The following is a 13,755-nucleotide window of genomic DNA, read 5'->3' on the forward strand; positions in this document are numbered from 1 at the left end:
CATGCTCTATAGCCTCAAGTGGCTCTTGTTCAAGGTGTGGTTACAAAGCCCTGGCTGAAGTGATGGAGGGAGGTGTTGGAGGGAACTCAGTGACAGCACTTTCTGTGGTTTGTGGGGGTAACTGCTTGTGAAAGTTGGATTAGGCCCTGTCCACCCTGTGGATGTGGGAAAGGAAGATAGTGACATGGGACTGAGATGGGTGAAGCACGCAACAACCATCAGCTGGATCTGTGAGTGGGTGCTCTCCTCCCACTGCTGTGCACCCACTCTTAGCCTGCTTTGTTCAGCCCACCTGTGTGTGGGCTCAGACCAATTCGAGTTAGTTGTCTTGTATACCATTGACAGGTAAGGACCTGATAAACCAAGATCTCTTGAAATTGTGCATTTTCAACCCCTGCACAGAATCTTAGATATTGAATGCCCGCATCTAATCCAGTCAGGTGTCACATTCTGGGCACGAAATAGGGATTTGCATGCTTTATAGCCTCAAGTGGCTCTTGTTCAAGGTGTGGTTGCAAAGCCCTGGCTGAGGTGGTGGAGGGAGGTTGTCATTAGTTTTTCCTCTTTATTGTAGCCTGGCATGTAAGTCTGATTACCTTTCTTGACTCTTCTGTGAGGAATATGTTGGAATATTAATATGTATCATTAACTGTACCAACAGTGCCAGGGTGCTTTTGTTCCCCCAGGGACATGTGGTAACATCTAGGGACATTTAAATCTTACTACATTTTATTGAGACGGTGTGTGTGTAGGCATGAGTGCCATGGCAGGAGTTTGGAGGCCAGAGGACAACTTCCGGGAGCCTCTTCTTCCACCATGCGGGCCTTGGGTTGAACACAGGACTTTAAGCTTCGAGGCAAATGTCTTTCCATAGTGAGCTATCCTATTGGCCCAGGAAATAAAATTTTATTAAAAGGACTATTTATTATTTATTTTTATGTGTATTTGTACTTGCCTATGTCACTTTATGTGCACCAAGTTTGTTCAGGTGCCCATGGGGGCCTGAGTACCTCAGATTCCTTGGAACTGGAGTTATAGGTGGTTGTGAGTTGCCTCCTCTTTGTGTCCACAAGAGACACTTTTGATTGACACACAGGAGGAGCAGGAGGAGGAGTGGTCTAGAGGTGCGGCTGAATGTCTGATGATAAATGGGACCAACCCTCCCCACCAACTGTGGAGCTGAATATGTCGGCACCAAAGTGGAAAAATGATGCAGAAGACCTTATCTCTGTGTTGTTACAGGCTAGGATTCTAAGTAAGTGTGTGTGTGTGTGTGTGTGTGTGTGTGTGTGTGTGTGTGTTGCAATGCTAAAGCAAGCCTGTGGTTAGCTACCTAGATTGTGTGGGGATGGAAATCACTTGAGCAAGGAAGAGTGGGTTGATTTCTAAAGTGGAGAAAGAAGTTAGAAATCAAGAGCATCCAAAGCCATGCCTGTGTAAGGCACAGGCATGGTGTGCTTCTGAGCCATTTCATAGCGGCTCTGTGAGGTTTACAACAGGTTCTGCAGTAAGTAGACAGGAAAGTGGTCTCTGTAATAAAGCCAGTGAGTGGATCTGTCATCTTGCAGCCCCCTTCTCTGTGATTGGAGTGCCTGTAACACACGTCTCTAACAAGAGCCCCTCATACATTTTGACCTACTTTAAATAATTGTTTTGATTTGGGTTTTTCTGAGACAGGTTCAGGCTGGCCTTGAACTTGGTGTATACCCCAGGATCTGCATCACACTTGCAGCAATCCTCCTGTTTCAGCTTCCCCGGTGCCAGGGTTATAGGCATGTGCCACCACACCCAGCTGGTATTATTAGCTTCAGCCCTCACATGGTACATTAGGTACCTATACTTGTTCATTTTATTTCCATCTGCTTTCTGTTCCTTCCCCTAACCCAAGTTACTAAAAGGGAATAGTCTAAGCAGCAACAGGGCAGTTGTTCTTCTGGATAACAAAATATAATTAGATAAATAACATAACCAGAAATAGTCCTAAAAGGGAATGCCTCTGTCTCAGGCCTCAGATGAAGTACTAACCTTAGAATCTGTTAATTTTGAGCAGCAATATTACAAGTTGGTTTTTATCAGTTCTGGGTGATTGCCATAGATTTTCAGCAATTAATTTTTGTTGCAATGCCTGCTGAGTCTGGTGCGGCACAGAGAGACAGCTGATGTTTGCAGCCTAATTTAATTTGTCAGCCTGAGCCTTGAAAGCTAAGTATTCCCCAAATTAACATAGCCAGGGTGGCAGGGGAAACCGAGCTGAAAAGCAGAGCTCTGTGATCAGGTGAGCTGTGCTCTCTGCAGCCGTTCCCTCTACGAACTCAAACGGTCCTAAGTTCCAGCCTGTGCTCTGTCACCTCTGAGTACCTGCTCCCTCATGCACCAGTGAACTGCCCACAACACAAGCTTCGAAGGGCATTGGGTCAGGTTTTCAGTTGTATTATTATCTCATTTAATTCTTATAAAAATCATTAACTATTTAGACAACTTTTTTCATCTCACATATAAAGAGTTAATTTTGTAAAAAAAAAAAAGGTCAAGGAATAGAAAATATTAGTCTCTGGTCCAGCTTGGCATAGCAACTGATTCTACCTCTGAAAGAGTCCAGAAAGGATGAATAAAGAGAAAAGAAAAGTAAGGATAATTTGGTGGTAACAAATCGCAAGTACATGCTTTGGAAAGAGATAATAGAAACAGAGAAAGATCAGGTTTTTCTGTGGCAAGCTTCAGAAATAAAGTATAAAAACAAATAAGAATTTTGGATTTTTAGACTTGAAGGGACAGTGTCCAACCTTCCGCCAAGCCTGTTGCCAGTTTCCTTCGGGATGGCACTTCTTCTGCTTTGTTTTGCTTCCTTGCCCTCCTTCTCAGTCCCCCAATGCCTATCCTGCTCCTGCCTGTTGTAACTGCTATTGAATTCTCTCTGTCTGTACTCTTGAGGGTTTTTTATTTTTTAAGAATCGCACATATGGGATTTGTCTTTCTGTATTCAGTTTATTTCACTCAGCATGGTGTCTTCCATGGGGCTCCATTTTGAAGCAAGCAAGAAGCATCTTTGTCCATCATTGCTCAAGCTGCCTCTCCCTTTGGGGTGAGGCTAGGAGAGACTTTCATTTAGAACTTACTGGCGCCTATTACAGCGCAGCCCCCGCTCGCTAACCCCAGTGCTGCTGCTTGCCTTGCCTGCCCACTGACAGCTGCAGACTGCCCTGCTCAGCGCAGACACAGCACCCTCTCTCCGAGATCATGTTACCTTCTTGGAAGGTTGGTATCCAAAGCAGGGACTCAGCCGTGGTTATGTCTCCATGTCTTTACCGTGTACATTGGCAGGACCAGTGAAACTTAACTGACAAATTACCCTTTCCTGGGGATGCATTGGGGCTTCTATGGTGGCCCCTGCTCCTGGGTTACGCAATTTAAAAATTTGTCCAGGAACTATTCAACTTAGATGATGAGAGTTCCAGAACTATCTAAACCCCACAAAGCTACCAAATTTATCCTTACCCCCCCCCTTTTTTTTGACAGATTTTTCAGATTGTACCCCAAGCAGGTAATTCTCCTGCCTTTGCCCCCTGGTTGCTAACATTGCAGGTGTAAGCTACCACATCCTTCAAAGCTTTTTTTTTTTTACCTTAATACTTCTTTTTTTCATCTGTTCAACTTCCTCAAGGTAGTTTTCTCCAAGTGAAGTCTGAGCACTGGTCTTCCTCATTGGGATTTTTATCACTGTAGGGACCTTATCTCTTACCTTCCTTATCCTTATCTAGAGCCTTGTCTGTTCTAGACCTACCTATTTCCTCCCTTACTGTAGAAATTTTACCCCGGCAAGCAGCATACATAACTTACAGAAAACCCCAGACAGCTCTGCTGTTAGAGTCACCACAGAAGTGATGAAACATCAAAACCAAAAGTAACTTGGGGAAAAACAAAAGTAACTTGGGGAAAAACAAAAAACAAAAGTAACTTGGGGTTTATTTCAGTTACACTTTCACATCACTGTTCATTATATTAGTCAGGGTTCTCTAGAGTAACAGAATTTAAATAAATAAATAATCAATCAATAATATATACATATATATGTTATATATATGAATGATCGATTAGAATGGCTTATAGGCTGTGGTCTACCTAACCTAACAATGGCTGCCTATAACTAGAAGGTCGGAGAGTCCAGTATTTGTGCAGTCCATGAGGTTGGATGTCTCGGCTGGTCTTCAGTATATACTTGAATCTCTAAGAAATTGACTCTAAGGGCGATGAAGACTTCTTAGCAAGTCAAAAGGAAACAGGCAAAGAGCAAACCCTTCCTTCTTACATAGGCTTCCTGCAGATGGCATGGCCCAGATTAGAGGCCAAGTCTTTCTGCTTCAAAAGATCTAGATTAAAGGTGTGTCTTCAGATTAGAAGTAGATCTTCCCACTTCAGATTAAGCAAAATTCCTCACTGGAATTTTGTGTCCCATTTAGGGGTTTTAGTTAATGCCAGATATGGTCAAGTTGACAACCAAGAATAACCATCACAGTCATCAAAGGAAGTCAGGATGGGACCTCGGGCAGGGTAGGAACCTGGAGGCAGGAGCTGATGCAGACCTTGGAGGAGTGCTGCTTACAGACTTGCTCATCGTGGCTTTATCAGCCTGCTTTTTAAATAGAATCTAGGACCACCAGCTCAGGGATGGCAACACCTACAATGAGCTGGGCCCTTCCTCACCAATCACTAAGTAAGGAAATGTCCTACAGCCCGGTGTTACGGAAGCACATTCCCAGTGGAGGCTCCCTCCTCTCAGGTGCCTAGCTTGTGCCAGCACAGACCCCAGTCCTGCCTTCCTCTTGTCTGCACTGCACCCCAGCACCATTCCTTCTTGACCATTCTCAGGCATTTGTTCTTGCCCCCACAGTAGCTAGGTCTCTGGGCTGAGCTTGTTAGCTTCATGTGCCCAGCCCCATCCACATCTACTTCTGCCAGAACTAGATGAGTTTTGCAGTTGTTACTAGGAAGTTTAAGGTGCACACTCAATCTTTCTTTTGCTCCCCTGCAGGAAGCCTATCCGCCATGCTGTCTTTTCTCCACTACAAGTTTACAAAATCACAAAAGTTTTCTAGCAGCTGTCTCTTATTTTTCCCATGTGTGGATAGTAACTGGTAGTGCAGACACACTGGGAAAAAAAACGCCTTGCAACTTAATTCCCTTGGCTCCGTGGAGGAAGGCTGGCTGTCAGGACAGACACTGTCAAACCACAGTCCACATCCCATCGTCCTCCTAGGCCCTGGCATCTGATCACCTGTCACGTCAGGTTCATCGCCACCCTAAGCTACACAAAGCCTGACACTCATGCCTGCTTCTCCCTGTGAGTGGGACACGGATCTTTGGTGTGCTCTCTTTCATCACCACATTCCTTTCATCACATCTTAGTCAATCTGTCGCTGCCTCCTCTTCCTCTTGGTCCACTCAGGGCGGGGGGGGCCCCCAGGTTCCTCATTCACCTGTGAGACCGCAGTAGTGTGTGCCCAGGTCTTACCTCACGGTCAGTGCGAATGTAGCGTTCAGCCAGCTAGGCTAATTCCTCTCTGTGGTGAAATCCATTTCTCACAGACCTCCCACCCCACAGATCTTATCCCCATGTCCTTGGCTGGACACGTTCACTCCAGTCATGTTTGCTCACTCAGAGGCTGTTTGAAACAGTCTGCGGTATTTAAGCCCTCATGGATGCCGCTCCTGCCTGCTGTTCTTCCCACGCAGCGGAGGTGGAGAGGGGTGAGATGGGTTTCTCGACACCTCTACTCACACAGGTATGTCCTTGGGAAAGTTAAATTCAGACAGCAAGCCAGGGAAGTAGATGCTTTAGGATCTGGTAAGATCAGATGCAGTCTTATCCTTCTCACTCCGTGCGTGGGCGCCCCATCTACTCTTTTGACAGCAAGTATCCATAGGGTCAGTTTGCCACTGCGTTGTTTTACAAAGGCTTTGAGATATCTATTTTACTTTGTCTGTAGAGGCTCGTTCTTAATCTCACGAAGTTACATTTGGGGGGCACATTCTGCACAGGCCCGTCACTTCTCTAGGCCCCCTCAGCCAGTCTTTAAGATCCTCAGGTCTCCTCCCGTCGCTCTTGTACATCCACATTCACTTGTTTCCTGCCTCCATCCTGGTCAGCGTCTACCTCCTTGCGACCACTAGCTTCTCTCCGTTCCTAAAATTCACTCATTTCAGAAATAGATAATTGGGACCTGGTGAGATGGCTCAGCAGGTGAAGGCATGGTCGCCATGCCTGATGACCCTGCACTTGAGTGACATGACCCACATGGAAGGAGAGGAGAGAGCTGAGTCCTTCCTTCAAGCTGTGCCCTGATGTAATACCCCCATGTATGTATGTATGTATGTATGTATGTATGTATGTATAGGCATGGTGGCACACTCTATAACCCTAGCACTTAGGAGGCTGAGATAGGAAGATCTCTGTGAGTATAGGACCAGCCTGGTCAACAGAGTGAGTTTCAGGACAACCAGAGCTATGTAGAGAGACCCTGTCTTAAAAAACAGAACAAACAAAATATATGCAAATATTTGGAATTACACAGCATGTAATCTTTAAGTTGCTGTAACTTAAATGATAAAGCAAGATATAAATAATAATAATAGATTATAGCAATATGATATAAATAATAATTCACTTGTCCATCACTGATTCAGAAAATTTCACTTTTGGACATCTTTTTAACCTCTAGAAGTAGAGACAATGATATTATGCCTGTTTCCTTCTGTTTCCAGCTGCCTTGTGTGGTACATATAACATAGTTGGCCTTTGTTCAATTTCTTTAAGGTGAAATAGTATACATATGAATTAGAGGCTCACCCCCCCCCACTTTAAGATTTAATTTTAGCCCAGGTAATGGTTAGAATATGCTTGGCTCACAGGAAGTGGCACTATTAGGAGGTATGGCCTTATTGGAATAGCTGTGGCCTTGTTGGAGCAAGTGTGTCATTGTTGGGGTGGGCTTTGAGAGTCTCCTTCTGGCTGTTTTCAGATCAAGATGTAGAACTCTCAGCTCCTTCTCTAGCACCATGTCTGTCTTCAGGCTGCCATGCTTCCTGCCATGATGATAATCGACTGAACCTCTGAACCTATAAGCCAGCCCCAGTTAAATGTTTTCCTTTGTAAGGTTGCCATTCGTCATGGTGTCTCTTCCCTAACTGAGACACTGAGACACCCTCCACCTCCCTTCCTTCACTTCTCCCTCCCTCCCTTCCCCCTCTGTCTTTCCCTCTTCCCCTTCTGTACTCGTGTGTGTGTGTGTGTGTGTGTGTGTGTGTGTGTGTATCTATGCATGATAAAATGCAGTTACCTGAGGCGGTCAGAAGACGGTGTCAGTCCCTTCAGCTTCAGTTACAGGCAGCTGTGAGCCATTGGACAAGTCTTTTGCCAGAGCAGCAAGTGCTCTTAGTTACATTTCTTCCCCGGACTTTAATAAGAAATGTTTTCCTATCAAACACATAGCCTCCTAAAAACCCATCACACTTTTGGGTATGAGTAGAAAAACACCTTCAAAGATAAGCCTGTTCTATGAGAAATGGTTAGTGAAGCTACAAAGGAGAGGCTGTGGTCCAGTCGCCTGAGTAAGGATAGGGTTAAATTGGTATGCCCGAGGGAGCCAAGCACTTAGGAGGGAGCCCTGGAGAGACACTATAGGCTAGACCTGAAGAAACTATATTCATGTGAGGGAGACAAGAGACAAATCGTATTTTGAAAAGTAAGGAAGCCTGAATGCCATGCCCCGAAGTGCACAAGTGTCTGTATAGGAAGGGCATATAAACCTAAGCAGCTGCCCCTGGGAGGGGGTAGTTCCGGCATGCCACGGCACATAGAGCGGTGGTCAGAGCAGAGAGAAACAAACCCAGGCGGGTGCTCAGCCAGCAGTCTCCACTCTCGGGCATTTCAGCATCTCTTGCCTAGTGAACCGTGGGTAGGTCCCCACCTCCGTTACTATAATTAAGATAATCCCCCATAGACACCTTCAAAGATAAGCCTGTTCTATGAGAAGTTGTTAGTGAAGCTTCAAAGGCCAGCGCCATCTAACTATCCCTTATCTTATCAGCTTGACAAGACAATACATCATTTTAAAGCCATATCCTTTCACCCCAGGTCCTTAAAGTCTCTTGTTAATCTCATAAACTTGTCCAACCTGAACAACTCTTACATCTTTAAAAATCCCAACACGTTAAGAAATGTCTCTTCACAATGGCATCTATAAAATAAAATTTAAAAAAAAGCAAGCTATATATTGGGACAAAATAAACATTCCCATTTCAAAATAAGAGGATGGCATAAAACAACCCCAGAAAAACAAATCCAACATCTAGCAGGGTAAATACCAAACCCCGTGACTCCAGATCCAACTTCTAGAGCTCGTGATGAAATCTAACAGGCTCCAATGGACTGGGATGCGCCCACCCCTCCAGCTCTACTACCGCAGCACCTGCAGATTCGTCCTGAGGACGAATTGGGATTTCTTTTTCAGGCTTTTGCCTATGGAGTGGTACCATCAACGCCGATACCATGTGGGGGATGGCTTGACATTGTCAAGTTTTGATGCCAGCTTAATGTGTAGCCAGACCCCCATGGGACCTCAGGTGTATCAGATGTGCTAACCCCGAGGAAACCCTTTGATATTCTCCCAGCCTCTGCAAGTACTGCTCATCTGTCAGCTACAGCTGCTCTGTCTGCATCAGCCAGGATATCACCATTCTGCCTTGAAAGTTCTGCCAAGAGTTAGACCATTATCTTCTTAAGTTTAGCTTCTCTCAGTTCTCAGAACAGTGGGGTGAGTAAAGCCAGATTCTTGGCCATAATAGCACAGGATTGGCTGCTGTCTGGCCCTGATGAGTCTTGTTTCTTCCTTCTGCAAGCTCCACTGTCTGTGTATCCATTGGTGCTCCTTGCGTCTTCCAGACTCCACTAGAACAGCCTATAAGCACTCACTGCTCCCCTAGGCTGACCGTACAGTTGTGCTTGAAAACGTCTCAGGGTCCTGGCTGTTGTAACTTTTCATTTGTCTTCAGCAAAGTTTTCCTAATCAGGTCTTTGGCACTGGTGGTTTGGTTTTTTGTGTTTGTTTGTTTGTTTGTTTTAGTGTATTTCAAGTAGAATGATACACTATGATATGAAATATTCTCAGTCTAGAATTGGTAGAATATCTGCCTGGTTAGAGTTGAGGCTGGGCAGTGTTGGCGCACGCCTTTAATCCCAGCACTTGGGAGGCAGAGGTAGGTGGATTTCTGAGTTCGAGGCCAGCCTGGTCTACAAAGTGAGTTCCAGGACAGCCAGGGCTACACAGAGAAACCCTGTCTTGGAAAAAAAAAAAAAAAGAAGGAGGAGGAGGAGGAAGAGGAGGAGGAGAAGGGAGGAGGAGGAGGGAGGAAGAAGAGGAAGAAGAGAAAGAGGAAGAAGACAAAGACGACGAAGACGACGACGACGACGACCTGGAGTTAAGGGACAGGTTGTTTAAAGCAGGGAAAAGAAAAAAAGAATGAAATAACTTGCGTGTCAGTTTACTTATGTTTGTAACAGAGTCTTATTGTGTAGGAGAGGCTGCCCTTGACCTGACAGTCCACCTGCCTCAGATTCTTGAGTGCTAGGATGAGCAAGAATGTCAGCTTAAGATAAAAAGGGTTTTACCCTTTTAGAATCAAAGAATCCATTATCCACAAGGAAAATGACAAAAGTCGAGCCAGGTGTGGTGGTACAGCCTCCAGCCCCAGCATTAGGGAGGTTCAGGCAGGAAGGTTGCCAGTTCGATGTGGGCCTGAGCTACGTAGTGAAATCCTGCCTGCAAAGGGGAAGAGAGAAAGTAAACCAAGTAATGGGGTGCAGCTTGAGGCCCAGGATGGGTAGCTCAGTAGATAAAGCACATAGTATGAGAAGCCCTGGGTTCAATCCCCAAGAAGATGGGGGGGGTGAGTATATTTAGCCTTTCAGATAGAAAAGCTAAATATAGAAATATATTACTAAATATGTTAATTTATCATAATAGCCATTGATGTCCATATGAGCTAGGATACAATTTTGCTTAATTGATACCTAACACTCTTAGGTATTACTCTGTTGCTGTAATAAACACCATGACCAACATCAACTTAGGGAGGACAGGATTTATTTAATCTCACTGCCCAACATGAAGGGAAGCCAGGTCAGGAGATGAAGGCAGGAACTGAAGCAGAAACCATGGACGGATGCTGCTTACTGACTTAGTTAACCCTGTGGCTTTCTCAGTGTGTGAATACAGCCCAGGCCCACCTACCTAGGAATGGCACAATTCACAGTGCCTGCTCCCTCCAGCATCAGCGGACAGTTGAGAACATGCCCACAGGCCAGTCTGTTGGAGACAGTGCTTCAGTTGAGGTTCCCTCTTCCCAAATGACTCTTAAGTTTGTGTCATGTTGACAGCGGAAAGTAACTGTGACACACCTCCAAGAGAATGTGGGACAGCCAACTGAGGCCCAGGAAGCAATGGGAACATGGAAACAATTATGTGAAGTTTTTATAGACACAAAAGAAGCTCATGAATTATTAAAGTAATTTACCCATCACATAGTAGGTAGGGTACAGCAGAGTGGGGACATCTCTGCTGCAGGTTTTAGATACTGTGTGATGACAGTGTTAGCCCTTAAGTTGGTTGTGAGTTAATAGTTCAGATGTAGAACATGGGTGTTCAGTGACTAGTGGGGGTTATTAAGATAGCCCAAGATAATCTGGATTCTGGATCAACAGCTTTCCAGCTCTCCCAAGTTCTAAAGTTCAAACCCCATAGCTGGTTTAGAATCTTCAACACAGCTGTGTGGCCTTTTTTTCCCCCTGGGAACTGCAGGTTATAGCACTTAAGGATTAGCAGCTGCTTAAATAGGTGTCTTCTTTATCATCCTGAAGTCCAGGCGGGGTAGCAACAGCTCCACCCTGTGACCTTGTATTAATAATCCCACTGGCTGAGAATAAGACCACTACCACAATATCTTGAGCCAAACTTGAAGCAAGCTTTAATTAAATACTGGCCAAGGTGGTGGACTCTGGTCAGGAATATTCTGAGGTTCCCAGAAAATGGTGCTGAGTCAATCCCCCTCGGGTTGTATCCTGAGTCAAATCCTCGACTCTGTGGCAGGTACCTGTTTACATTGGGCTCTAATAACCATCAGCTTAATGGTACCCAGATGAGAATATCATCAAGTTAAGGCATTAATGATGCAAGGGCCAACAGTAATTAGTAGAAACAGAAAGGTCAAAGGCCCTGCATTGGCTGACATCAGTTACTATCCAGGAGGAGCCTGAAAATGAGAATGGGGACAGGTCATTTATGTCATCACAGGCCCCTCCTTCACCCCCCCTTTTTTTTTTGCAATATTTATTTCCTTAATTATTTTAGGACAGCCAGATTATCTCTAACAGTTATAGAAATAATTTTTCTCTTAAAGCCACACAATACCTCCTTGTTCTGTCTAAAGCAGGTCAGGTATCCTATTGTATTGTAGACCAGTTTCAGCTAGTTAACCTACCTGTTGATAGATCTGAGTCTATTTGTTTTCAACAAGTACCTTTCCTGGTATGCCAGTGGGCGAGATAGGTAGCCATTTTGTCTCCTGTGCCAGGTCCTTTTGACCTAACATCACAGCCTGTTGAGGAGGACACAGGGTGGCATACTCTACTCTCTTTAACTACTTCATGCTGAAATTAAGATGTCGTCCTCAGATTCAGGGAATGGAGCATTCATTAGGAGCATCTGGTGAGCTGACCCAGCTGGAGAGACAGGGAGCAATCCACATCAGCTGGCTTGGTCCACGTCAGCTTTCAGCAAGTCCAGGGCTCAAAGCCATCTGGATCAGTCTGTAGTCTGCAGCTGATTACTGGGTGGTACCTGTCACCCGAAATCTGTCTCCGTGGAAATCTGCTGAGACAGATACAAGCTAGAAGTTAAAGTTTAAGAAACTTAAAGGAAAATCTTACACTTGGAACTTTTAGGCCTATAGTCCTAGTAATTGGGAAGGAGAGAGTCTCAAGGCAGAGATAGGGGAAGCAGGGAGAGAGGGGGAGAAGGAGAGAGAGACCCACCCCGTCCTCAGGGATAGGTGTGGGGAGACTTATGTGGTTCTTATCTGGAGTCCTTTTGACCTGTGGGAGGTAGATTCAAGTCTTAGGACTCCTTAGACTCCCTGAGCTTCCAGGATTTTTCAGTCTACCTAAAGAGAGAAAAGTTTTAGATATATAAGCATTGCCACTGTTTGTAATCTGTAGTGAAATCTACATTGTGGAAAAAGCAGCAAGCAGGTGTCTGTAAGACAGCTGGAGTAGATTCCCACCTTTGAATCAGCAAAAGCTATGTTTCAGGTTAAAAAAGATGAACATTTATTTCTCCTCTGTCCAGTGGGATGGACATATAGATTTGACAGAGACAATTTTAGCCAGTGAGAAGCACCGTTAAGTCTATACTTAGAAGACAACCAAATAAAATTTAAACTCCTTGTGACTATAATAACGATCAGTGCTCTACCACCTGTCAGAATTCCACTGATCAGTGTTAAAACTCTGAACTTTTGAAATCTTTGTATAACAAGAACAGAGAGGTAAAGAAATATGAAACATTCCCATTTTTCATATACCTTAAATCATTCTCTTAAACCTTTACAACGAACGCCCTAAGTCACTTTCTTAGATCCTCTGAACTTAAGCCTTCACATTCTCAGACCTCTCTGCACCTTAGAACACTATCTTAGACCCTCAGAACTTACATAAACTTTAAACCCGATATCCATCTAGTCATTTACTACAGGCACAAATGGTTTTTGCTGAGAGCAGCCATTGCAAAGCAAGTGCTTTGAGTAAAAGAACAGTAAATAGCTACATCTGAAACCGGTTAGTCCTTTAATTTGAAGCCTGTTGGCAAGGAAACCCCATCTACCTTTCCCAACTGGAGACTTAGTAGCTTTAGAAACAGCAAGGCCTAGTTTTTACATATGAAGTGAACTCTCTAGGCTGCTGCAGCCTTGCAGGGAGGAGCCCGTTGCCTGCTGCCGTTAAACTGACAGAGCTACAGTTAGCCTAGCCATCAATGCCAGCAGAGATCCGAGAAGGATACATTGTAGCAGAAAGTATCTAAATGGTTTATGTTCCGATTAAAATGACAGAGACTTACTCATTATCGAGATGGTCACCCTAGGCTCTGTGGCAACGATGGCTTTGGGGGAGGCCGAGGTCTCAGGCCAACATTGGTCTTCAGTCACCAGGCCCAGAAGATCTGAGAGAATTTTATGTGGAGGACAGGTGAGGAATTTGTGGGGCCTGACCTTACCCTGTGGTTCTTTCAATGGACTTGAGTTCTGTTCCCAGCTGACCTTACTTTGACCAGGCAAGAGTACAGCAATCAACTCAACAGTGGCCACAGTTTGATGGCAGACGAGGCATGAGGCAGTTATGCCCAGTGGTTAAGGTTACCAGAATCCAGATGAAGGTGTCATGTTCCGTCATCTTTAGAAGCCTTCATCTGGCTTCTACTACTAGGAGCTGGGGTCTCTGTCATGGTAAGCTCTTTTACATTAAACATTCTAAATTCCAAATTCAGCAGACCTTTAGAAAGTTTTAAGGACCAATATCTATTAAGTATATACAAAGTAATAAACTTTGCTTGCTTTTAGTCACTTGCTTTAGGCTTAACCTTGAAAAGTAAATAGCCAGGGCCATGGTGCAGCCTTTAATCCCAGCACTTGGGAGGCAGAGGCAGGCAG

At 44.8% G+C, this 13,755-nt stretch overlaps 1 protein-coding gene and 1 long non-coding RNA gene across 5 annotated transcripts in view; one reads left to right on the forward strand and one right to left on the reverse strand.

Annotated features, from left to right (window-relative positions):
• St3gal5 (ST3 beta-galactoside alpha-2,3-sialyltransferase 5) overlaps positions 1-13,755 on the forward strand; it is a 56,566-nt gene that overhangs the window by 11,968 nt on the left and 30,843 nt on the right. The gene's annotated exons all lie outside the window — the stretch shown is intronic.
• On the reverse strand, positions 10,438-13,529 carry LOC110296139. Its single transcript, XR_003836924.1, has 5 exons — positions 13,366-13,529; positions 13,167-13,268; positions 12,146-12,213; positions 11,533-11,921; positions 10,438-11,304 (listed from the first exon to the last, which is right to left on the reverse strand). It is a non-coding gene; the product is annotated as an uncharacterized LOC110296139 (long non-coding RNA).

This window comes from Mus caroli, chromosome 6, assembly GCF_900094665.2.
Source record: "Mus caroli chromosome 6, CAROLI_EIJ_v1.1, whole genome shotgun sequence".
Lineage (NCBI taxonomy): Eukaryota > Metazoa > Chordata > Mammalia > Rodentia > Muridae > Mus > Mus caroli.